The sequence below is a fragment of the Cyprinus carpio genome, chromosome B19, assembly GCF_018340385.1.
Source record: "Cyprinus carpio isolate SPL01 chromosome B19, ASM1834038v1, whole genome shotgun sequence".
NCBI lineage: Eukaryota > Metazoa > Chordata > Actinopteri > Cypriniformes > Cyprinidae > Cyprinus > Cyprinus carpio.
This window is the reverse complement of record NC_056615.1, coordinates 6,332,664-6,360,582: the sequence shown is the minus strand read 5'-3', so window position 1 is coordinate 6,360,582 and position 27,919 is coordinate 6,332,664. Positions and strand designations below refer to the sequence as shown.

Genomic DNA, 27,919 nt, shown 5'->3' with positions numbered 1-27,919 from the left:
GCAAGGGCACGTGTTGGAGAGCAAGATAGATAAGTTTTAAATGGGAATACAAACTTTAAAAAGACAAGAATGATTCTAAAATGTTTTACAATTTGTGTGCTATTACATACAGTGACCGGGAGGGGACATGTTCACTTAGTTTTGTCGTGGCCACTATTAACTTGTGGGAACATCATATGATTATAGCCAAACGATATTGAATCATGGGTTTTCAAACTTGTCCTGGGAACCCACAGTACTACACATGTACTTTCAGTTTTACAGTTTGTACTTATGAGCTAATAAAATGAATTGGGTGTATTCGATTAGGGAGACATACAAAGGCTGCATCTGAAAATTGACTTGTTGCCTCGCTGCCCTATCAGGCAACAACATAAGTGTTTACACACTAATGCAGAGTTCATACTGCACAATTTTAGGCCCGATCGTCAGCCTCCGACAGGTTTTGCAAAATTGCAAATGCACATAATCATAGGCATATCGGTGCTCGTTCACGCGAGTGACAATCACACAGTGTGAATTATCAGACGCAATTTGAGAAAAATTGTGAGATATTTGCCATGCTAAATATGTGGACCTTTCGGAGATTTAAAAATCATGATGTGTGAAATGTGTTCTGACTGAAAACTACATTGGCAATGACCAGGGAGGCGAGAAGTTCGGGGAGGAGTTATAGACCAGTGGCCGTATTCACAAAACATTTTATCTTACCACTAAGAATTCTTCCAAATAGCAGTAAAAGTTCTTAGCTAAGAGTTCCCCCTTAAAACCTATTCTCAAAGCCACTGAGACAAACTTTTACTAAGGAATAGACTGAAGTCTTAAGCTAAGAGTAAGGGCGGGTTTGACCTCGTTGCTATGGAGTAATACACACAGTGATTGGCTGATGGGGGAGAAGTCAGTGATTTAATCATAGAAATATTGTAGAATGAGGTGTCATGTTTCCATATTAAAATAAAGGTTTTAAAATACAAATGTTGCCCTATTCAAATACATATTTTTTTTTTTTTATATAATTTTTTTTGCCATATTCAAATAAAGGTTTTAAAATGTAGGCTAAGTGTCACTAATTTAAACTAGTAAATGCGGGTTAATTGTCCGACATGATGTTTTATAAACAAAGTTTAGGAACATTCAAATGGTCTTTCTAATCAGCTCGAGAGGAGGTCTAGCCTATATACCTGGGCTGGAGCTGACTCACCACCACTCCGCTCCTCACTCTCAGCTGGGGATACGGGGAGAACTTTGGGTTTGGGCTAAATTCCAAGCTCGGAGCCCTCGATCCCCTTGGACAGCACACCAAATACGCTTATTATATATTTTTTACTCTATTCAATCATTTGTAAGTGTGAACTCATGAAAGCCACTGTCACAGGTAATCGGACAATATTAATTTGTTAAAGATTTATTTTTGGCGTCTTATGTATCTATAAATCAAAATGTATTGCATTTATGAAGAAGAAGTTCAGCACCTAAGGCTCTATCACTATTCCCTCAATGGTGTACAGTGTCTTTGGGTGGATTAGGACTGTTTGTGATTTGGTCTTAGTGTGACTTAGGAATCCTCTTCACTACTCCTAAAGTTCACAGATTTAGGAGCTAGTTTTAGCATTAAAATGCTTTGTGAATACTCTTAGGGCAAAAATGTAGGACTCCTAAAATTAGGAATGACACGCCCATTATTTTTAAGAGTTTACTCCTAAATCGTCAATTTAAGAACTATTAAGATGTTAATAGTTAAGATGTTTTGTGAATACGGCCCCAGAATATCAGTATTTTAATAGAGATATTTAAAATTATATCAAATGTAAACAAAGCAGAAACATTTGCTTTACCAGCTGCAACAGCAGCACATTGCAAAATTATTTACTTACCTCCAATGCTTTGCTCTTGCTCTCCGCATCTCCCCAATCAATTCCTCATGGAAAATTGTTCTAAAAGAAGTATAAACACTCTAAAATAGAGAGACTATCACTTAATTTTCATAATGTTTTTTTTTCTTTTTATACTTTTCACAAATCAGCGCACAGACTATTTGGTCTAACTTTAGAACTCCGGTCACACAGTCGTGATCTTGTTATTTCCTTGTCACTTCTCACGTGTTTTGTTGTGAAACATAGTTTGCGAACAGGACAGAGTTGTCAGTGATTCTTCCTCTTGTAAAGTCATGCAATATGTAACCCCCTGTCCATCATGCAGTGTGAACACAGCAGTGTCTGAACGATACCCCAGATAGTCATGCAGTCTGAAAGGAGCTGTGTTCTGACTACTTTGAAAATCGTGCAGTGTGAACTCGGCATAAGGTACCTCACAAAACTGATTTTGGACAGACTAATGAGGTAATAGTTTAATGATCTACAACAAAAGAGAGAAATCATTGGTGTCAAAGTGAATATTTAATTAGTACAATACTAATTTCTCACTGCAAATGACTTCAAAGTGTTAAGTTTGTCAAAATGTATATTTTGCACAGCTTGTATGTGCAGTGCTGGGAGTGTTCCAGGAAACCCCTGATCTATATCGACTTGATGTGGGGCACAAAGGGTAAACTGACACATCTGTTTGAACTGTGAAAAAGGGGGGAAAAAATAAGTGGCACAATGATTGTTCATTAATTTTTTTTTTCTTTTCAAAGGGCCGTGGGGTTGGGAGAGCGAGGAGTGAGGAGCTGCGCTAATGTTGTTTTGTTTGTGAAAACCTTTATTTTAGAGATTTCAGATATGCATATAAAAACAATACAAGTTTTACCAAATAAAGTTTTTCAGGAGTTTTAAAGGGCTAGTTCACCCAAAAATTTAAATTCTGTCATTAATATCTCACCCATACGTTGTTCCAAACCCGCAAGACCTTTGTTCACCTTCGGAACACAAATTAAGATATTTTTGATGAAATCCGAGAGCTCTCTGACCACACATAGACAGCAATTTACCTAACATTTTCAAATCCTAGAACGTTAGTAAAAGCATTCTTAAAATAGGCCATGTGAATACAGTGGTCAGAGAGCTGTCTGATTTCATCAAAACTATCTTAATTTGTGTTCTGATGAACGAAGGTCTTACGAGTTTGGAACAACATGAGGGTGAGTAATTAATGACAGAAATTTTATTTAGGGTGAACTAACCCTTTAAAAAGTTTAAAAAAAAAAAAATCTCTCTTTAGATAGTTGTGTTTTCTTAAGTTGTAAATGTCCTAATAGTCATGTTTAAATTATTATTAAACATTGCTTAATAAATTAAAGCATGAAACTACTGATTTCTGTTCATTGAATACCTTCACCATTTAGTGGATACATGGAATGTTTGTATTTAGGGGTTTACTGTAAAATAAGGTAACCCAAACAAAAAAAATATGGTAGCCCATAATATATACCCGTTGTGACCCATAAAAGCCCTAGATAAGTACGATCTGGGCCCCATCATTATAACCCATGTGGGTGGACCCATGTGGGTCCTAAATGGGATCTACCTGGGCTACCCATATGGGCTTGATATGGAGCCCACCAAGAGCCCATCATCAACCCATCTGGGCTAACCCATGTGGGGCCCACCATGAAAACTGAGGACAAAATTAACTTGGTCCCAGTTGGGTAGCCCAGGTGGGCCCCAGATATTAGCCCAGGTGCAACCCCTTTGGGCCCCACATGGGTGTGTTAGCTGGGTCCTGTAGCTTATCCAAACCATTTATTTACTACAGTGCTGAATTCCGCAACTCATAACATTTTTGCTTTGAACCAGTTTCATGCCGGTCTTTCTCTTCATCAGGCAATAAAACAACCAGAGACTCGTGTGCTTCTTTTGCATTGCGTTGTAAACTTTTCAAACATACTTTTGACCTCATTTTAATTTTCTCTGTTACCCATAAACCCTTGTATAGTCTTTTTCAGTTGGGATGCTTTGTCAAATTTTGACTTTATTTGTTTCTGTAAAAGTATCGAGTTTTGCCATTAACCCCTTTGCATTAAACGTAACCTCTCGTTTTTTCGTAGGCCTACGGATGATTCAACATTTTCACCCGCTGCGTTCTGAGTTTTGAGCCTCATCATCAGGGGCGTTGCACAAGATCCCGGGCCCTATGCATAGACAGTCCTGATGAACCCCCCCCCCCCCCGAAAATATATATTCCAGACTTTTCAAGGGCCCTCTCTTCCTTTGGGGCCCTGGTAATCAGTACTGGTTTTACCCCCAGTCCGACCCCCCTGCTCATCATGCTCGATTTCAGAACCATAAAACTTCTGCCATTTTTTTAAAGCTTCAAATACTCACTGCATATTTACACAAACATCACCTCAGACATCATAAACATGGGTAAATAATCATTTCAAAAGATAAAACAGTTCATAGTTTCACAAACACCCTTTTTAACTCACCAATGCATTGGATTTTGTTTGTTTGTTTTGTGCGCACTTTTTTTTTTTAATGGCCATTTAAGTTAAGTTCAAGTGCAAGCGCTTTTCATACCTCAGTTCCAGAAACGCTGAAGGCTGAAAACTTTGGCGTTCGTGTGCGCTGTATCCTCGTTTACATGTGCGGGTTTGTAGTCCTTTGAAATCCGTAATCAATCAAAGCAATAATCCACAGTAAATCCATCAAACGAAACGGTCATGAATGAGCATCATCCGACTTGAGATCAGCTTACTTTTTCCTGTAGACGTCCAATTTGATCCGCTTCAGTCGTCGATGTCGGTGCGAAAGCTCACCCAGGGTCCTCCGGTCAAACTTTTTGACTTAAACATGTAGGGACGCAGATGGAATTTAGTAGTCTGTTTCTGACGCGTGCTTTACCTTGAATAAAAAAGTCATTGTCCATAATAAAGTCGGATATGCCAATCCATTTATTGTCCATTTGGCATTGCAAATAAACAAAAAATAAAAAAAAAGGAAAAATGTAACTTTAAACGTAACTTCGTTTCTTCATTAATAAAACAAAATATTTCATTCAAACAAACTGTTAAGAGGGTACAACCACAATTTCCTGCACGTTCAACACAGCACGCACAGCATGGTCAAATAGTTTGTTGGACCTTCCATTGCGCACCTGTAACTCATCAGCGTTTGGCTTAAATGTACTCAAAACACTCACATGCCCTCTGGTGTCACAAACACAAATTTCAATGAAATGGCTCCAACTATATATATATATATATATATATATATATTTTTTTTTTTTTTTTTTTTTTTTTTTTTTACATGTTAGTTACTCTGATATTATGTCATTAAAGTCTTGACATTTTTAATTTATTGGTGTATTATTATGTCACTCCACACGTGTTTTCAGTGTTTCTTGCTGTAGAATTATCATACACACCCCCATTGAGGAATTTGATCTCAAAACCAGTGAAAATAAGCAGCATCAGGGAATAAAATACTGAACTGCTTTAGAGAGGTCTGACATGATTAAATACACAGAGAAAATGAGGAAAGTGAAGCTCCAGAGCAGCTACAGTTAGTTTGTTGTGTTCCTCTCATGCTAGTATAGAACTTTTAAGACAATAACCAACCAAATGTATGTTTCCTGGAGAATCACTAACGTTCCTCCTCTTTTGCTCTTCAATGCTGATCTAATATGAGAAAGAACTGCACGAAAACTCATTTACCACCATGTATCATGAGGAAATTGCTTATGAACTAGCTAATGAACAGCAGCAGTGTGTGATGAGATGCTATGAGCTCACAGTTCAGTAAGTTCTCATTCAAAGCCTGATAATACTTTCAACTTATTATAAACATGGTTAAGTCCAGCAAGTGCTAAACATTTCTTGAAGCTTTGTTAAATGTTGCGTGTGATGTGATTTTGAATTTAACCAGGCCCGGATTGGCTAATCGGGAGGAACGGGAGAAATTCCCGGTGGGCCGGTCTGTTATTTTTGGCTGCGAGGGCCGGTGTTGTCATGGCACTGGGGTTGTGCTGCATCCACTCACAGCAGCCCCACTCTTTTTATTTATTATTTTCTCGCAGCCTCACTCGCAGGGTTGCCAGCTGTTCCGGATAATACGGAATCGTCCCGTATTTAAGTCATCAAAGAAGCATCCCGTATGAAAGATATACGGAACGCAGTTTGTCCCTTATTTGCAAGCGAAATTATTCCACTTCACAGCGAGCGGGACTTACGGCAATTTCCTTCCACCATCCGCGATTTGATTTTGCCAAATCAGTTTGGGTGAATGCAAACAACTTATTGATCATGAGCCCAACATCCAGCAAGGCAGGAAAACATTCAATCTACCCGAGGGAAGACGTCTTTTCATTGTAAATTAATACTGTTGAATAGAGAAAAAATAGACTACATTTTTTATAAAAAATAACTTTTAGTGTATTCTTAAAACTAGACCCAAGTACTGTACAAATCCAAAGACCAGAAGTAGCTCACTCTCTAAGCTTTCTTAAATTAAAAAATATGCATTTCATTCATTCATTGGCTATATGATTGCAATCAAATTTTAGGTTAAAAAAAAATATGCTTCATTGACTGATGCTTCATTTGTTATGCTTTCAAATTTCATGCCATTTGTATGTATGTAATTTCACAGTATTTTCACACTCCTAAATTACTACACAACTTGTGCAGTCTTTTTTTTTTTTAGAATAGGTAATTGTAGGTTAAGCAAAAAACGTTTATTTAATTATTTCCGAGAACTTTTAGGCAGACATTATACAGGTACAAATATTTGAGCTTCCCTTATTCTGTCCCTATTTTATTATAAAGAATCACAATTGTCCCTTATTTTCCAATTCTGAAGTTAACTGGCAGCCCTAATGATGACGTAATAATCTTTTAACTCCCCCGACAAGAGGCAACCTGCTAAAAAAAAAAATAAAAACCTCAGTTGTTGAATTTATGTGGAGCAAAAATACAATGAATCACCAGGCTGTAGGAAACAGTTCACTATGCAGATGTGGGCCTATATACTGAGGTTTTAATAACATTGATTTTAATAGGCTCTATAGTCAGTTGTGAACTAAAGTGGGCCAGTCCAAGGTATGAAACTCCAGGGCTGAAAATGAGTCCCACTCTGGCCCTCAACTTAACACATTTGACTTCAGATAGTTTCTGTTCTTCTTTGACTCTAAATATGCTGATGATGCCCAGAACAAAGTAGTGAAACCAAACAACACCAAACTTCATGTGAACAATATTCAGACAGGTATGACACGCTGCTATACTTTGTCCATTTTCAGCTCATCTGCTTAGAGTAAAGTGCCTAAAAAGTCTACACATTAAAAACAGTACCACTTCCATCATTTATACGACTGAGGGGAAAGCCACTCAAAAATGTCTGAGGAGTATTTATGGCAATGTAAATCCTGACATAACATGGGATATGGACTGACGCACCAAGGCAAAACCATACACCTCAACAAACAGGTAAAAATACAAGCAAACTTTAATTTTATTGGTTGTAGAAATTAAGAACTATATTATCTTTATACCTGTCACTTTCAGGAAGTGATTCAGTTGCAGATCAGAAGCTCCAGAGCAGCTGCAGTGTGTTTGTTGCTGCTGTGTGTTTTTCTGCTGACTGCAGTCATAGTGCTGTGTATCCACGTCCATACAAAGAACACAAATCACAGAGAAGAGACACACAAGCTACTAACCAAGATTAAACAACCTCACAGAACAGAGTGACCTGCTTCTAAACCAAGTACATAAACAGACAAATGAAAGGAAGGGGATTATTAATCAAGAATGACAACTGATAAACAAAGAGACCAGTCAATCAAGAGAGAAATAAACTGCAGAAGAATTCTCAATGAAAACAGGTGATCTTTGAAACAAACTGCAACTAAGCAATATGCGTTACTAAAAACAAGTTTCATCATTTACTAGTACTCTAGGTGAGGAATAATGAGCAATAACAAAATAGCTGCGTTTACAGATGGGATGGTTACACTCTAACTTCAGCTTTTTACTTCATGTCCTCAATGAAGAAGAGCTGGAATGAGAGAACAGAAGATACTGTACAGAGAGAGGAGCAGATCTGATCATCATAAACAGCAGAGAAGAAACAAGTGAGTGAGAGATACTGTGTGTGTTTGTGGTGTCAGATGACATGTGTCCATTGTCGGATTTCATGATATAAAATGTAATTGCTTTAATCTATTTAGGATTTTTGTTACAAAAATTACTGATAAAAGAGAATTCTGGAATTGGTGTGACTGACATCGTGGAAGAGGGGCAGATGGAAATGGGTTGATGGCACCAGCGTGACCTCTGGGTTGAGAAATCACTGAACTGATTATTAAGTAATAAATGATTCTCACAGTCCAGGATCATATCACGCAGAAGCAGCTCTAAAACATCTAATGCTGAATCTGCTGTTGCAGGTTCTGGGCATCCAGTGAACACATTTAAGAGAGCCAAATGGGAGGAAGACTAGGAGAATTGTTGCTGTTACTATTTAAAAAAAAGAACCCTGAATTAATAGGGTGGATTGATGTTTACTTGACAAATGGTGCTTATCAATGGATTCTGTGAGAAGGGTTTTTGGCCCTAAGAACAGCACACGCCTTTTTTTCACAGGGTTTTTATTTTATTTTGATTTTTTTTATGTGTTTTTAGTGTGTTTAGCTCAAATAAGAGTGTGTTAGTTAAAATGTTGTTTAATGTTTTTTTTTTTTTACTTTTTCCTTTTTTTCATTTGTTTGTTTCTTCCAGTTATTGTTGAGCTAATGATTATAATAACCCTGTTCTAGCCCTGATAAAACACATCTTAACCAGCCAATTAAAGGTCTTGGGATCACTAGACGATTCCAAGGCAGGTGAGTTACAGATCAAGTCTTCAGGACCTGAACAACTCCTGGTTCTAGAAGTAATAACCTGTTCAGCCTGTACATGTATTCATTTGGAGTCCGCTTCCTAAAAAACTGTTTGTATTTTGCTTCAACAAATAGAAATAAATAAATTCATACTATTCACTATTCCTACATACGTGGCTTACCCATTATTTCGATGTTGCTTACTTTATTTAGAATTTTAGCATGTTGTTTACATGTTCAATTATGTTCTTTTCATTATGAACGATGCATGAATGCTCCACATCACTAAGTCATTGTCAGTCCTGTAGCTCCAGTAAAATTTGAAGGGTTTCTTAAGAATCAAATACACATCGTGTAGAGGATTTGATCTCTTGCAGCACACTGTGACCTGCTTTAGAGACATGATTAAATGCATGCAGGAATAACAGAGGAATTGAAGCTTCCAGAGCAGCTACAGTGAGGTTTGTTGGCTGTGATTTCCACTCTCATGCAATGGTGTGAATAAATATTTGTGGAATTTTGAACATTTTTGCAGGCTGCAAAAGTCACACAGAAAGAGAAGTCACTACTCCTGGGTTTCTGTTAAAGCAAAAAAATTGTTTTTGCTTTTCTTTAAGAGTCGCATGTCATGTGACTTGGGGCTTCCACACCTTTTGTCCTCAGATGCAGAGTGAAACCACAAAGTGACCACTACAATACACTGATGGAGCATGGGATATGGACAGACGCTACAACAAAGAGAAACCAAACACCTTGACACAAAATACAAACAACACAACTTTAGGGAGACTGAGAGAAAATGGTTAAAATTTAGTTTAGGGATCAATTCTTAAAATTAACTTTAGGTCTTTATTGGCACTGCACATTTTACTATGGCTGTTACCTTACTAATTATTAACTAGGTAAAAGTTTAATTATGTAACTAACTACCCTAACTAATTATTAATAAGCAGCAAATTATGAGTTTATTTATTGAGGCAGAAGTCATAGTTAATATTCACATCACATTTAGGGCATTTAACAGATGCTTTTTTATCCAAATTGCCATTATAAATGAGGGACAATTGAAGCAATCAAAAACCAACGAAAGAGAAACAGGAGTGTTTGGGATAAAGTCTCGAAGTTAGCCTGACACAGTGAATAGTTCAAAGTGAGAACTGGTCCCCAAACTAATGTATGACCAAGAACATATTTATATATTTTATATTAATATATTTTATATAATATTATTATTTATATAATAATATTAATATAATATTTATATCTGTCATATGGGGAATGATTCAGTAACGATCAGAAGCTCCAGAGGCTGTAGTGAATGCTGGATGGTTGCACTCTAACCTCACTTTTACTTTTCCAGTTACTGTACAAGAGAAGATCCCAATGGTGAATCATGCTGTAGAGCTGGGAGTGGCAGGGAAGACAAGAAGCTCAGTCTTTGCCAGGTTGAGCTGTAGGTGATGTTCTTTCATCCATGCAGAGATGTCCACCAGGCAGCCTAAGATCCGTGCAGCTACCGTTGGGTCATCTGGTTGAAATGAGAGCTGTGTGTCATCAGCATAGCAATGGTAGGAGTAGCCATGTGCCTGTATGATGGGAATCAGTGATGTAGTGTATACGGAGAAGAGTAGGGGTCCAAGAACTGATCCCTGAGGAACCACAGTGACCAGTTGATGTGCTTGGATACCTCCCCTCCCCAGGCCACCCTGAAAGACCAACCAGTGAGATAGGATTCAAACCAGCAAAGTGGAATCCCTGTGATGCCCAGTGATGAGAAGGTGGACAGTAGGATCTGATGATTGACAGTGTCAAAAGCAGCAGATAGATCCAGCAGAATAAGAACTGATGATTTGGAACCAGCTTTTGCCATACACAAGGCTTCTGTGACTGACAGTAGCGCAGACTCATTTGAATGGCCACTCCTGAAACCTGACTAGTTAACGTCCAGTTTGTTGCTCTGTGAAAGAAACAATGATACCTGGTTGAAAACAACTGCGCTTGAGGGTTTTCACTATGAATGGAAGGACAGGCCTGTAGCGGTCTATAAGAGAAGTGTTTAATGTAGGTTTTTTGAGCAGTGGGGTTACCCGAGCCTGCTTGAATGCAGTGGGGAAAGTGCCTATGAGGAGAGATGTGTTGATGATGTGTGTGAGTGCTGGTAAGGGTGTAGGAGAGATTTCTTGGAGAAGGTGTGAGGGGGATTGGGTCTAGAGGGCAAGTTGTAGGAAGGCTGGAGAGGAGAAGTTTTGATACTTCTGCCTCAGTGAGGGGACAGGAGGAGAAGATGGGAGTTTTAGCAGTGGGCTTAGTTGGTTTTAAGTCCTGTGTGTGTGGGGCTGGGAATTGACTACTGATTGTTCTACTTTTGTCTGAAGAATGTGGCAAAATAATCAGCTGTTATAGAAGTGGTTGGAGGTGGGGGAGGGGGACAGAGGAGAGAATTGAATGTTTTGAAGAGATTACCTCCCGGGTTTCACAGACAAGGCTTAAACTTAGTCCCAGACTAAAACTTAATTCTGATCTGTTTCAAATAAAAGTAACTTGCTCTTAAAATATCAATGCCTTTGTCTCAAGATGGACACCGGTAATGGTTTTTTTCAAAGGCATGTTTATAAAAATGACTTAAATGTCCTAATTGAACTATGACCTTATCCTGGCTTAGGTCTAAGCCCTATCTGTGAAACCAGGTCTACGTGTTTCTGGAGTGCTGTTGATCTTGTTGTGGTAGTATGAAGATTTGGCAGTATAGACTTCAGCAGAGAAAAGATGAAAGCAAAGACTTATACATACTCAGGTCTGATGGATCTTTGATTTTGCCCCATTTTAACTCTGCTGCCCTGAGTTTGGTCCAATGCTCACGAAGAACATCAGATAACCAGGGGTTTGAAGGGGCAGCCTGTGCTGGCCTGGAGTTGGCTGCATTCACATCCAGAGATGAGAAATGTGTAGGTGAGCAAAGAGAGGAAGGACATTACAAAGGAAAGATAGGAGGGTGAAAGGGAGCGTAGGTTTTGTCTATAAGTAACAGGTATAGGGGTTTGGTGGCACAAATAACAAAATGTAGTTTAAATGTAATGAAGGAAATGGTCAGAGATATGTAGGGGTTTTACCGAAATGTTGTCTGTGATACAATTGGGTGTGTAAATTAAGTCAAGTTGGTTGCCTGATTTGTGTGTGCTTGTAGTGGTAAGTTTTTGAGATCATATGAAACAAGGAGTGAATGGAAGTCTGTAGCATAAGTCTGTCCAGATGAATGTTGAAGTAGCCAAAGACTGAAAGTGAATTGCCATCCTCCGGGAATGAGGACAGCAGCCCATCCAGCTCCTCTAGGAAGGTGGCTAGAATTAGCCCAGGAGGGGCGGGTAGATTGAGTTTTATAGGAGGTCTTACAGTAATCGCATGATATTCAAATGAGTTATAATTGCATAGGGGAGAGTGGTTGAGAATTTCCAATTGTTAGAAATGAGCAGACAAGTGCCCCCACCCCGGCCAACCTGACCGGGGGTGTGAGAGAACGAGAAATGGTTAGCTAGAGCAACTGGGGTTGCTGAGTCTTCTGGACGAATCAAGGTCTCAGTCAAGCCCAAGATGCTGAGTGTGTATTATAAAGAAAAAGCAGAAATTAAGTCATCTTTGTTGACAAATGACTGACAATTACAGAGACCCACAGAGAAAGAAAGAGGTGCAGTAGATGATGACCAGATAGGATGTAGGTTAACAAGATTGCATTGCCGTCTGTGTGTGACAGAGCATTGTCAAGAGACAACCGGAATGTTTTGGAAACACATGATAGAGGTGGAAAAGAACACTTCCGCGTCAGTACACAGACATCAAATTAATACACTGTCTAAAATGAATAACAATAAAACAAAGTGAAAAGAGCTGTGGCCACCTTCTAATTAGCACAGCCAATAGCCTATAGCAGGGCAATTAAAAAAGACTGAAATGCAGCCAGAGTGCAACTGCAGTGACTGAGGTTTTAACCATGTGTTGATGAGATGGTGACAGGTGCGGCTGATTAGTACGCTGGTGATTGTGATTGGGTGTGTGAGGTTATTGGGTCTAACAAATCTGGAGTATCCTTGACAGTACCCCCTCCCCCATGGGGTGGCTCCCGAGGCCCACAGCCGACGTAGAGGACAGCCGTGACCCCTGGGAACAGAATGATCAGGATGGAGGTCGTGGAATTCTCTGAGGAGTGATGGTTTCGGTGTATTGTCTCTATGCACCCATGATCTTTCTCCAGGGCCGAATCCATCCAAGTCCACAAGATATTCCAGGCGGCCGCCTCGCCGGGAGTCCAGAAGGGTGTTGACTCGGTAGATGGTCTCTTCTTCATCAATATCAGGAGAAGGAGGTACGTTGGGTTCGTCAGACCCCGTGAGAAAAGTAGTCAAAGGATTAATACAAGGTTTTAGGAGGAAGACATGGAAGGTAGGTGCTATACGGTAGTGAGATGGGAGCTCGAGTCTGTAGATGACATCGTTGATCTGCCTCCTGATGATGAATGGCCCAATATTACGGGGACTCAGCTTCCGGCAAGGTAGTCAGAGTCGAATGTCCCACATGGAGAGCCAAACCTTATCTCCAGGTTGGTATTGTGGAGTGGATCGGCAAAGGTTTGGTGTCTCTGAACCAATGATCAACCGCTGCAACTTCCAATGGTTCTCCAGTCCAAGGGAACAAGGGAGGTTGATAGCTGTAGGGGTGAGGCTGGTGGTGTGCTGCCTGAGGGAGTTTTGTATGTACTCGGCCCAGGGAAGGTAAAGGCTCCAGCGGATCTGATTGTTGTGACAGTAACTACAAAGATATCTCCCAATCTTCTGAATCTTTCGCTCAGTCTGGCCATTTGATTGTGGATGGTATCCGGAGGTGAGACTTAAAGATATTCAGAGGAGTTGGAAGAAGGCCCGTCAGATGAATTGGGGCTCACGATCAGAGACGATGTCTTCAGGGTTGCCGAAGCTTCAAGTCAAGTCAGGTCAAGTCTGTTTTATTGTCAATTCTTCCACATGTACAGTACATACAGTACATACAGAAAATTTAAATTGCGTTACTCTCAGACCCATGGTGCATACAGATAACACTAACAGTAGAGCCTAAAAATACAGATAGATACAGGTCAAATATAAAATATTAAATACAACTATACAAATAAGGGCATGTAAAAACAATAATAAAAATAAAAATTAGAAAAAATAAAAAATAAAATAAAAAAAGTTAAATAAAGCTGCGCAAGGCACATGGCAGATAGAGTGCAAACCAGTGAGGTAAAAAACAGTGCAGATAAAAAGACTGTAGTGCAAAAAAGCTTATTCAGTCTGATTAAAGTGACAAAGGGCTCAGAGAGCAGTTCTTTTATTTAAACTGACTGAAGAGGTAGAAGAATGACATCAGTTCTATGCTGAATGAGGTAGTGAGCAGACCAATGCTGCACAAAGTGACTGTTGCATGTCACCGTATGTTAGTGGGAGGGGGGAGTGGAAGGACCTAGGGATGTGGGATCTGGGGGGTGGGGGGGCACTGACAGCTCACTGGTTCTTGTGACATGGGGGGAAGGGGTTGAAATTTCTTTAGTTTTTTAGATTAATAGTTTGATGTTGAATGATTTTGTAGTTCAGTGTGATGGTCCTGGCCTGGAGACTCCCCACTCTCCTCCCTGATGGCAGCAGACTGAAGAAGCTGTGTGACGGGTGGGTTGGATTCCTCCCTGATGACAGCAAACTGAAGAAGCTGTGTGACGGGTGGGTTGGATCTCCAGGGAGATACTTGGGGTGTTTTCAGTTGTTTATTCTTCTCTCACTATGCGTTCAAGTGTCTTCCGACAGGACGCGTTGCAGGCGCCATACCACATAGTGATGCAGCTAGTTAGAATGCTTTCGATGGTGCCTCTGTAGAAGGTGCACATGATAGGGGCTGGGGCTCTAGCTCATCTCAGTTTGCGGAGGAAGTAGAGACGCTGCTTCTGAAAGACATGGTTGAATAACGGCATTGCTGTTTCCATGGCAGTAGGTCGTTTTCTGAGAGAGAAGTTTGCACCCCTTAGAGAATCTGTTGACAACTATGAGGATGCATGTGTGAGATTCGAACTCAGGGAGGCCTATGACAAAGTCGACTGTGGAACCAGGGCTGGTGGGATATGGGAACTGGAAGTGGTACCAGCTTACCTTGAGGAAGATGATGGGGAGACTTGGTGATTGCACTGACTGAGCATCCTTGGACGAAAACGATCAACTTCTCTGGCCATACTGGGCCACCAGTAGCGGGTTTTGAGGAGCGAAAGGGTTTGCTGTCTGCCTGGATGTCCAGAGCCCGGAGAAGAGTGCAGCAAGTCCAGAAGGGTATTGCGGAGAGTGGATGGAACAAAGGTTTGTTTTCCCTTCTGGACCTCCTGGCGGAGCAGGTTCCGATAGAGTAGCTTAACGGATCTCTTCGAGCGTCCGATGGATGGGGCCCACTACGATGGCTGGAAGGAGAATGGTCTCTGAGGGTAGTGATCATTTGGTGGATTGATGGAGACGTGACAGGGCATTCGCTCTAGTATTCCTGGAGGGTAGGTAACAGAGAACTGAAAACGGGTGAAGAACAGTGCCCATCGCGCCTGATGAGGATTTAAGCGCTTTGCCTCCTGAAGTTCCAGTGATCCGAGATGGATGAAATGGATGAAAAGCTCCCTCCAGCCAATATTTCCACTCCTCCAGAGCAAGCTTGATGGCTAGTAGCTTGCAGTTGCCGATATCATAATTCTGCTCAGCCGGGGAAAGCTTGCGGGAGAAGTATGCACAGGGATCGAGGATCAGAGGCTCTCTGGAATGCCGTTATAGAACCGCTCATACCCCCACTGTGGAAGCATCAACTTCTATGATGAACAGCCTGAGGATCGGGAAGGGCGAGGGTAGGAGCAGTGCAGAAGGCTTCCTTCAGCTTTTCAAAGCTCCCTTGGGCTTTGGGAGTCCAGGACAGAGACTTGGGCTTGTTATGTAGCATGGAAGTTAGAGAGTTGGTGTTGAACACATCCTGGTATTCCCGGTATTCGGAGGGAATGATGTGAGTTTCAGTGGGTTCGGGGCTTTCTATGGAGGTAGCACAGACGGGAGGATGAAGTGGCCGTGGAGAAGTCTCTGTGATGCAATTCTGAAAACAGTACTCACTCCAGTGAAGAGCTTAATTGGTGGTCCAGTTAAAAATGGGAGAGTGTCGAGTTAACCACGGGTGTCCCAGGATGATCTCCACAGTGGAATCCTCCAGCACCAGAAAAGAAATGAGTCTCATGAAGACACCCAATGCGGAACTTGATGGTGGAGGAGCATAATTGGATCTGACCACAGCCCAGCGGTTTTTCCTTGGATGGTGAGGATATTCAAGACTCGAGCATTCTTCAAGGGTTTCAGTTGAAGTCGTTGGAGTGTGTCCCGGGATATGAAATTTCCAGAAGAGCCAGAGTCTACAAGGGCTTTTGCTGAAAGGGATACGTGAGATGACATCAATAATAAGAGTCAGGGTAGAAATCTGGGGACTAAGCTGGATAGTACTCACCACTGGGAGTGCTGGTCGGACAGGGCATGACGAATCACTTGCATCGGCTCTTGTGCTGGAGGTGGTGAGGCAGATGTGAGCGGAGAAGAGAGTGGCGTGACATTTTTAGAGGCATGGAGATGTTGAGAGATCTTGATGGCCTTCTGAATTAAGTTTTCTAGACCGACGTTGTCGTCATAAATTACCATTTGTAATCAAATATCGGTGTTGAGCCCTTGACGAAATGAAGTGTATAAGGCCACCTCATTCCACCCACTCATCACCGCCAGAGTGCATGGAATTTTAATGGTGTACTCACTCACTGAAGCCGAGCCTTGACTGATGCGGAAGAGCTAATCATGAACGGAGATCTCCGCAGCTGCATGACCGAACACCTCTTTGAAATGGGACATAAATGCCATTAGGGTGCGGATGGCAGGGCTGTTTACCTCCCGAATGGACTGGACCCATCGAAGAGCACAGCCAGCGAGATATGAAATCATGAATGCAATCTTGGAATGATCGTTCGGGAAGGCTTGAGGCTGCATCTCAAAGTAGAGTGAGCATTGCAACAGGAAGCCACTACAATCCTCTGCCTCACTGGAGAAGATAGTGAGCCGGGCTATGGGACTGCTGAAGGCAGATACAACAGACACTCTGACAACCTGAACCAAATCCTCCAGTGAAATAGGGTTTTTTTGGTGGGGCTCCATGTTGAATTGTGTGGTCTGGTCTTCTGTCACAACACAGAAGAAGACCTCAGGGAGACAGACAGGTAAGTAATATTATTTATTAAGGCTGGGTTCTGAAGGGAGAGAGGCAAGCAGTGGAATTAACGGGGTATATCTCACGTAGTGACTGATCCAATGTTCTCTGTGCAGGTCTGAGGGAAGATGCCTTAGGCGCAGGTGGGTAGCAGGAACGAGTCAGGTACGGAGTAGTGTAGTGAACTCAAGACCAGACAGAGTGCAATGCAGTGACTGAGTTTTAATCATGTGTTGATGAGATGGTGACCGGTGCGGCTAATTAGTACATTAGTACTCTGGTGATTGTGATCAGGTGTGTGAGGTGATTGGGTCTGAAGAAGCTGGAGTATCCCTGACAGTGGCCCATATGAACCTACATTTAATGATGCCCTATATATATATAGTTTTCTTGTCTTTTATTATAATTATTATTTTTATTTATTTATTTATTTTTACATGTTAGTTACTCCGAGGTTATGTTATTAAAGTCTTGACATTTTTAACTAATTGGTGTATTATTGTGTCACTCCACACTGGTCAATGTCAGGCCTATAACTACAGTCAGTGTTTCAGTGTTTCTTCCTGTAGAATTATCATACACACCCCGTAGAGAATTTGATCACAAAACTGGTGAAAATAAGCAACATCAGGGAATAAAATACAAAGTGACCTGCCTTAGAGAAGTCTAACATGATTAAATACACAGAGTAAATTAGATAGTGACGCTCCAGAGCAGCTACAGTTAGTTTGTTGTGTTCCTCTCATACTAGTATAGAACTTTTAAGACAATAACCAACCAAATGTGTTTCCTGGAGAATCACTAACTTGGTTCCTCCTCTTTTGCCCTGTCAATGCTGATCTAATATGAGAAAGAACTGCACGAAAACTCATTTACCACCATGTATCATGAGGAAATTGCTCATGAACTAGCTTCTGAACAGCAGCAGTGTGTGATGAGATGCTATGAGCTCACAGTTCAGTAAGTCTTCATTCAAAGCCTGATAATACTTTCAACTTATTATAAACATGGTTAAGTCCAGCAAGTGCTAAACATTTCTTGAAGCTTTGTTAAATTTTGCTTGTAAGGTGATTTGGAAAGTAACACATTGACTACAGATAATTTCCGTTCTTCTAGTGTTAAACCAAGCAACACCTTATCATGTGACTGCTAATATATCATTCAGCAAAACTATGCCTTTTAAGGTATACAAATAAAATTGGTATAAGCCGACAAGACATGACATGCTTCTATACTTTGTCCATTTTCAGCTCATCTGCTTAGATTAAAGTCCTAAAAAGACTACACATTAAAAGTGCACCACTTCCATCATTTATACGACTGAGGGAAAGCCACTCAAAAATGTCTGAGAGTATTTACGACAGTGTAAACACTGACAGAACATGGGATAGATGTACCAGGGCAAACCATACACCTCAACACACAGGTAAAATACAAGCAAACTTTCATTTTATTGGGGGTAGAAATTAAAAAACATTTATCTTTATACCTGTCACTTTCAGGAAGTGATTCAGTGCAGATCAGAAGCTCCAGAGCAGCTGCAGTGTGTTTGTTGCTGCTGTGTGTTTTTCTGCTGACTGCAGTCATAGTGCTGTGTGTCCACATCCATACAAAGAACACAAACCACAGAGAAGAGACACACAAGCTACTAACCAAGATTAACAACCTCACAGAGCAGAGTGACCTGCTTCTAACCAAGTACATTAACATTACAAATGAAAGGAACGGATTATTATTCAAGAATGACAACCTGACTAAACAAAGAGACCAGGGCCCGGTTTCCCGATAACGCTCACTCTTAGCGTGGTAAGAAGACTCGAAAGATATATCTTACCGAAGTTGTTTATGTTCCTAAGTGTGTTCCCCGAAGTGTCCCTTAGGAAGATTCTTAACATGCTGCCTCTTACGTCCGACGTTACAAAGGCGCTGTCCCAACTGAAGGTGCTGAATTAGTTGGCATCGATTGCTCAGGAATCGATTTTCCACTTCACGCGAAGGTGCATTACAGCGTTAAGAAAGAGAACACGTTCTATGCAAATGAAACATTCCTCAAATTATTCCAGTAACATTTATTTTAACATAGTTATCCGTAAAATATAGACTATTAATTAAATTATCAAATTGTCAGTAATATGTTCACACGATATGTTGTGACGGGTAGACGAACCGGGTATCCCTCGCTAATCATCCACCCTCCCTATCCCATTGTGCCACTTGTGCCGCTTCTTGGCATGGGTTTAACGACTTCTAAAAAATATGTAATACACTTTTATATTAATGGTAAGGTACTTTACAATTTGAATTCCCCTGCATGGCGCAGAAGGGCGTTGGTGACAGTGTGGACGCACCTCCACACCGAGGTCTTGCTTAGGCCGTAGCCCTCTCCCACGACCTCGATGAAGCTCCCTGTAGCAAAAAAACCTTAGCACTGCAAGCAGCTGGACTTCAGGGCTTAAAGCAAAATTCTGCCACGTTAGCCTGGCAAGCGCAGGTCTGAGAAGGTCCAGCAGCTCCATAATGAGTTGTCTTGGGAGGCGATTTTTTTTTAATGTAGCACGTCAGGCAAAATGTCAACAGGGCTTAAGTTTTGCCGAATAAAAAAATTGACATGGACTAAACGGCCGGAGCCGTCTTTGATTCAATACAAGGACACGTTGGATGGCTGCCATAGTTGGTCGCTTACTGGACACCACCATGCTAACCCATTTATAGATCTTAGCCATTTAGAGCCAAATTGTTTGCCAGATTTTAATTATCAAAAGTGATTGCCAATTTAAACGCTTTAATGACATTACGAAATAGCCTAGACTAATTACCACCATATTAGTTCTGATACCAAATAAAGTCGACTTCATAAATAGGCCTGTACAGAGGCGTGTTTACGTCGTGGCCAGGGGTGGCACCGGCCCCCCTGAAATTTGGCTGGCCACCCCAGGTGATACCCCCCCCCACCAGATGTCTTGCGATCTGGGCCGGACTTACCATTGGGCTTGAGTGGGCTGCAGCCCATGGGCCCCACCTTGGAGGGGGCCCCGACTTTGCCCGTTTATGTTTGTTTGATTTGTTCATTATTATACGCTATTCAGAATTCATTCATTATTAACCGCATTTCCACTGCGCAGGCGAGCAGTGTTGCCAAGTCAGCGGTTTCCCCGCGGAATTTGGCTACTTTAACACTGTTTTCTGCGGGCTTGATTTTCATGTCCGCGGGTTTAAGCGACCACAAGAACGTGATATTTATTCCCTAAAATGCGATTTTTACCAGGGGACCCCTCGAAATGCGATTGGGTTAGTTTAGGCTAGTTTTGAGTACCAATTGGGCAGGTTTTGTCGTGAAAACCTAGCAACCATGCAGCGCAAGATCTAAACGGGCAAGCTGAGGCTACTACAGCTTATAACTACAACTAGACCTTCAAGTTCACAATCAAACAGCATAAACTGGTATTCATAAACTGACATTTCACATAGAAGGACACTGAATCGCGTTTGCATCAATTGGTTTGTTATCACATGGCTACTTCAGCTCCATTAAGCTTTTAGCCCAGAAAGAGCACACATTTATAAAGATAATCATAAATTCTCAAATGTTCACACCTCATTTCTTTAAAGAGGATGATTTTATATTAATATATTAATGTTGCACTAAATTATGCGATCATCTGATGAGTTTTGAGCGCTCTTTCTTGTCTTACTGCCATTACACATAGTGGGGAAGATATGTCATTAAAATGATTTTAAATAAAAAATGACTATTTAATGAGTTTCTGTTTTTATAACATAGCTATGCCTATGATGTAGGGCTTCATAGCCTATCACACAAACAAGTCCGTTTTTTATATATATATATATATATATATATATATATATATATATATATATATATATATATATGCAAGATCGCAAATGTATAGTAAACAAACAACTTACAGAATTCCGTTTTGCTATGTCAGAAAGAAAATAGAACAAACTGCAGAACCGCTGCATCTCCAAAGTGTTTTGTTCCTCAGGGTTACACGGACCAGTAAATGATTCAAAGTAGTCGTTTGAGTGTTTTGTTGATTAGGATTTCATGGACCACAGTTGTTGTGTGCAAAGTTAAATGAATCGTCTTTTTATGTGAATTGGTTGTTTTTGTTGTTTCATTTTTAAATTCACTTGCTGTTATTTTATATTTTTAATATTTCTACATTAAAATGTAATATTTAAACTTAACATTTATGCACAATCCATCTATAAATTTTGTTGATAGTGACTTAATTGATAATAGCCAGCATGTCTTTTTTATTTGATTGAATTTATTGATTAAGAACCTTACATAAGAGGGGACAGATATGACAATAACTTTTATAATACTAATAAGCCAACATCTGTTTTTTTTTTTTGTTGTTTTTTTTTGCTCAAAGTTATTTCAGTGTTTTGATTTCTCAACTGAGAGAACACATCCTGTTTATTATATTATAATGAATATTTAATATTACATTTAAATTATGAATATAGCCTAGACATGTTGCATATTAATTGTACTGTTTATAAACCTCAAAGCATGTTTGTTCATTTTGTGTTACTCCATAATGATGTTCTATTTGAGGGCATTTGTAGTGTAGGTATAGGGCCCAAACATAACCTCAAGCCCAGGGGCCCCCGCCTGCCTAAGTCCTGCCCTGCTTGCGATAGACTTGTTTTAAGTTCATTTCTAACTGCATCTGGCAGTAGCGGATCCTGGCATGTGTAGCTGCCTACGGCCGCTTTCTTCTCATCTTTATACTTAATTTTAGGCTGTTTCTATAGCGTGATATTTGACATATCGAGAGCGCATAATGTTAGGTGATCCATGTAATGCGCGAGCACGAATCTCCACTCGCAAGTGGATTTCCTTCACTCACACAAAAATGGATGTGTGCTTTTAAATATACATTGCTCTTTTATGAATTGGCTCTGCTTGTGCTCAAAGATTACGTGTATGCTCAAACGTTCTTGCATCACTGAAGACTAGAAGCGCCTTTTTTCTAATTCAGGTGAGGAGTAGGCTTATCTCATTAAATGGAAGCAAGCTGATTATAGTCAGCCTTAGTTATTTATTTTATTAATAGCCTTCTTATTTTAGTTAAGTGCTTAACTTATAAATATGCATTTATTCAATTGTTTTATTAAGTGCATTTGTATTTTGTTGTTTTTGTATATAGTTTTGCAATAAAAGCGTATTAACCAGGTTCCAGAAATAATCACTGATGGGCTTCTAAAATTAATGAGGGTGCTCTAGTCTTAATGCCCCTTTTCACATATGTTCTCCCGTATATTGCTTTGGTCATCATTGTGTCAATCACTGCTACTTCGAGAGTGAATCCCACATAAATATGCAGATGTCCCCCCCGCCAACCTCTTTTGAGCCAGTGGCCCCAGACTGGCCACCCCATTTAAAATGCTCTAGACACGCCCCTGGGCCTGTATCCATTGCGAACATATTTTATTAGTCTTAAAATGTCCATAACATAAAATCATTTTTGAGCCACAACATTGTCAGCATACCATAGTTGGACTTGTATTGCGCTGCGCTGATTTCTAAAGACTGCTGCAAAGTGGTGGCGACTAGCGTCTCGAGCTCAAACAACGCTAAGAGAGAGCTTACGAATGGTCCAGACCAACCTTACGAAAGTGTGACTTACAGAAGATATACTTAGTGTACGACTGTGTCGGAATTAAGAGAGAGGTTAAGGAATAGGTTAAGAACTACTTAGCAATAAGAACGTTTTGGGGAACCGGGCCCAGTTCAATCAAGAGAGAAATCAGCTGCAGAAGATTCTCAATGAAACAGGTGACTTTTGAACTGCAACTAAGCAATATGCTGTTACTAAAAACAAGTTTCATCATTCACTGTACTCTAGGTGGGAATAATGAGCTAATAACTGAAATGTAAGTTCTACTAGGAAGACTAAATGTCACGTCACATTACAATTAAGGTCTAGCCAATCGGCTCTCAACACGATGGATATAAACGCGCACTACACACATCCTAATTGTGTTTGCAGATACTGCCGCTGTCATTTTTGCGGAAACTGTCGTTTAGGCTATTGCCTGATTTTCACTGGGTTACTTGCAGTTAAGGTTGTCTCCTGCAAACTATTGCGAGTTTGACATTCCTCTCAAGATGCACATTAGATAGTTGGCTTTGCTTTGGTGTCGCGGTGAATGTTTTTGGTCGTTAGTAGTGTCGGATGATACACAGGCTTCGGAGTTTTCTCGGCAGAGGAAGTGAAACATTGGCGGAGTTCCGAGTGCTTTCCAGTGTTGCCAGGTTTTTTCAAAAACGGCAATTGCTACTTAAAACTATCCCAATCGCGTTTCGAGAAGGGTTCCCTGAGGAGGAGAAAAAAAAAAAAAACAATTCACATTCAGGCGCTAAATATCACATTATGGGGTCGCTTCAACTCGCGGACATGTAAAGCAACCCGCAGCAACAGTGTAACAATATCCCAATTCCTCAGAAAAATCGAGGACATGGCAACGCCGGTGCTTTCCGAGCTGTTGTGTCGGCGCTGCTTGTGTCTCTATCAACAAAATATTTCATCTGTACGCTCACGTGAACCTGCACGCATGAAATCTCTCTGGGCCTGCTGACGGTCTCTTTCGGCATCTCGCCTTCATCAGCCTACACCCTAAGTATCATTTTTGTTTTATGCGCTTGGCATACATTTATTCTCTGCAAGGTTATTTGCTCGAACGTTTAAGATAAAGCGTTTGGTGTTGCGTGATGGTTTATCTAGCAAACTAGCGCTGCATGATCAAGATGTTAATCAAACTAATACATTCAATGTTTGGAACAACTCTTTGTAATAAGGCATTTTAAGGCTTGTTATTAAAGGCTTACAATCTTTATAGCCTACTGATAAAGATCGTTGCTCGCATTATTCCTTCTGAAAAATGGGCTATGTTTTGCACACCTTTAAGTATTTTTTGTCTTAATCATATGCTTTTGTCTTTGTTTATTCAGTCATTGTTTCATTTGCATCTATCTACAATAATTCTGAATGCCTCGTATAGGAATGGGGGTCACTCGTCGGGTTCCCATGGTTAAATGGAGTCATCAAGCTTCGTGGGAATTCCATGACTTCAGATGCAGAGAACTTTGGCTCTCACCTCGTCTTTACACGGGTCACTCTTTGGACTGGCGCTATTATGAAGCAGGCTCTATCAAGCTGATGTATATGGTCATCTTTCATTTGAGTTCTAGGTAAGAGTCGGCTCATCTTTAAAGTCCACCACGTGAACTGGAGGTCGCTGCTGACTTTATTTCAGTGTGGTGACGTATTTCCAGCTGAAACGGAATATTGAATAGAGGGCATGGTTTTTGTTTGCACTTCTAGTCTGTCTTTCACTTATCGCAAACTAATGGCTGGAGGGGTGTGTTTAAGGATATTCTGCCCATGCCGTCAAACTGCCGTCATTAGAAAAGGAATGCCATTCCACAGCGGAAGTAAATGTTCAGTTTTGATTAAGGATTACAAAGAAGATTATTTCTTTCTTTTTTTTTTTTTTTTTTCAGCGGATTAACTTGCACAGATCATTTACATAAATACTAGCCATGTGTGCTAGTAAAGTCAATTTTGACCTTCACATGTCACAGCGATTTTGCTTAAATTGAGTATCTCTTTTTATGGTCATGCTGATCTGGCTCTTTTTTCTATTTTTTTTTTGGGGGGGGGGGGGGGATAGGTTTCCTCTACAGTTTCTGGCAGTTAGATGGAGTTTTATCAAGAGTGCGCAGGAGTCTAGCCTAAAAGAATTGTATCTGTGTATATGCTCTTATGTCTGCTAGAACCCTAATTTCTACATCTTATCAAATTAACCTAATCACCTTTCTTACTCAATGAGGTGGTTTAGAATTCCTGTAATTGCCTTCAGGCTGCTATGTAAATGATCCTCCTCATCGGATGTCCGTCAAGATCAGACTTTATTTCACGTAATGCTCAAGGTACAGTATAATACTCTTAGCAAACTACTGGCGGTGATTACTTCTCATCATGCTCCCCATTTGTCCAGTTTATCATGGTTTTTTCACACACAAGGTCTATCGTTGTTATCTACACACAAGGCTTTCACATCACATAGCTTAAAAAGAAAAGTACATTGCCTATCAACGTAATGTAATGCGTGTGTTTAAGGTAAATTAAGCAAATACTGGTGGTGGTTGGTGTTACACCTATTCATTACATTTACTCTTCCACCGCCTCTACCAGGCTTCCGTCATGGCCTTAGCAGCTATAATCTCTACGGCCCTCTTGTAGCGTTCTTTTTTCACGGCCTATCGGGGCCTTTGTCTCTGGGGCTGGTTCAGCTCAATGTAGTCACGTTTAGAAGCTGCGGTCTGTCACAGCTTCTATACACTGGTCACTAATGCTGTTGAACTCGGAGTACAAACATCCAGATATGAAGCTACTGTGGGAAGATGGTCATCCTCTGCATTTGAATCCTACATTAGACCTGAAATACTAAACATCTTAAGGTATATCAAGCTGTCCTCAAGGTAATCTATATGCAAATAATCGTGGTGGTACAATTCCTCTTCATATTACTCCAAACAACCTCTGATTACTGTGGCTTAACTAGTCCTTTCTTTTTTGGCCCGTCTTTCGTGGCCTTATCCCTCTGTTACCCATCTCGTGGTGTTCCCACCGTGGTCTAATTACATGGCCTTCCTCTCTGTGCATACTGCATGTTCATTCCATTCTACGGCCTCTGGCTTTCGTATGGTCCATTTGGACATCCTCATCTGTGGCCTAGCTAGGCCTTTTCTCTGCGGCCTTCGTGGCTTTCTTTTAAAGCCCACCGGGGCCGTTCCCACTGTGGCCTGCCGGGGCCGTTAACCACTGTGGCCCGCCGGGGCCTTTTCTGTGACCTATCGTGGTCTCTCTCACTGTCCGGCCTATCATGGCCTGCCTCACTCTTCACTGTCCGGCCTATCGTGGCCTGCCTCTCTCTCTCTCTCTCACTGTCCGGCCTATTGTGGCCTCTCTCGAAGGCTCTGTGGTCTATCTTCATTGCATATAAGCTAATACTTTAGCTATAATCTAATGTTGTATTGTTATGTCTGGCTAATTATCTCAATTTATCTCTTTCGTTCATGTTCCAGGATCCTCTAAGAAATACTTCATCTGGTGCATATTACATTATTCCTCTTTCTTTTGGGGTAGGCTCCGCCCTGCCTTCGTCTTCGGCAGGATTAGCTGGTATCTACAAACTTCAGATCCACGCTACGGATGGGGCCTATGCCAAAATAATTATATTTTTTGTGTTTTTGTAAATAAATACTTCAGTCTTATCTCTACCTCCTGAGTCTTTCTGGTAGAACTAGCTGTGTTTACAGGTGGATGGTTCCACTTTGACTTCAGCTTTTACTTCATGTCCTCAATGAAGAAGAGCTGGGATGAAAGCAGAAGATACTGTACAGAGAGAGGAGCAGATCTGATCATCATAAACAACAGAGAGAAACAAGTGAGTGAATACTGTGTGTTTGTGGTGTCAGATGAAATGTGTCCATTGTCGGTTCATGATATAAACATGTAATTGCTTTATCTATTTAGGATTTTGTTACAAAAATTACTGATAAAAGAGAATTCTGGATTGGTGTGACTGACATCGTGGAAGAAGGCAGATGGAAATGGGTTGATGGCACCGGCGTGACCTCTGGGTGAGAAATCACTGAACTGATTATTATGTAATAAATGATTCTCACAGTCAGGATCACATCACGCAGCTCTAAACATCTAATGCTGATCTGCTGTTGCAGGTTCTGGGCATCCAGTGGACACATAAGAGAGCCAAATGGAGGAAGACTAGAGAATTGTGCTGTTACTTATTTAAAAAAAAAAACCTGAATTAATAGGGTGGATTGATGTTAATTGCAATGGTGCTTATCAATGGATCTGTGAGAAGGGTTTTTGGCCCTAAGAACAGCAAACTTTTTTTCACAGGGTTTTAATTGTATTTTTTTGTGTGTTTTTATGTGTTTAGCTCAAATAAGATGTTTAGTTAAAATTGTTTTAATGTTGTGTTTTTTTTTTTTTTTTTTTTTTTTTTTTTCTGTTTTGTTGTTTCTTCAAGTATTTTAGCTAATGATTATAATAACCCTGTTCTAGCCCTGATAAAACACATCTTAACCAGCAAATTAAGGTCCTTCGGGATCACTAGAAGATTCCAGGAAGGTGAGTTACAGATCAAGTCTTCAGGACTGAACACTCCTGGTCTAGAAGTAATACCTGTTCAGGCCTGTACATGTATTCATTTGTAGTTGCTTCCCTAAAAAACTGTTGTATTTTGCTTCAAAAAAATAGAAATAAATTTAAATTCATTACTATTCAACTATTCCTACATACGTGGCTTACCATTATTTAGATGTTTGCTTTACTTTATTTATTTATATTAGCTTGTTGTTTACATGTTGACAATTATGTTATTTTCATTATTAAAGATGATGAATGGCTCCACATCACTAGTCATTGTCATTCCTGTAGCTCCAGTAACGAATTTGAAGGGTTTCTTAAGAATCAAATACACATCTGTAGAGGATTGTCTCTTGGAGCACACTGTGACCTGCTTTAGAGAGACATGATTAAATACATGGAATAACAGAGGAATTGAAGCTCCACGGAGCAGGCTACAGTGAGTTGTTGTGTTCCTCTCATGCAATGGTGTGAATAAATGTTGTGAATTTAGTTTCATGCAGGCTTTAAAAGTCACACAGAAAGAAGTCACTTACTTCTAGTTCTGTTAAAGCAAAAAAAATTATTTTAGCTTCTTTAAGAAGTAGCATGTCATGTGTGACTTGGGGCTTTACACCACGTCCTCAGATCAGGTGAACCCAGCAAGGTGACCACTACAATACACTGAA

General features: G+C 40.5%; 1 protein-coding gene and 1 long non-coding RNA gene across 2 annotated transcripts in view; one reads left to right on the top strand and one right to left on the bottom strand.

Annotated features, from left to right (window-relative positions):
* LOC109085447 (atrial natriuretic peptide receptor 1-like) overlaps positions 1-27,919 on the bottom strand; it is a 1,054,061-nt gene that overhangs the window by 967,434 nt on the left and 58,708 nt on the right. The window lies entirely within an intron of this gene.
* Positions 26,419-26,998, top strand: LOC109089616. The gene is made up of 3 exons (XR_002017789.2): positions 26,419-26,523; positions 26,613-26,719; positions 26,819-26,998. It is a non-coding gene; the product is annotated as an uncharacterized LOC109089616 (long non-coding RNA).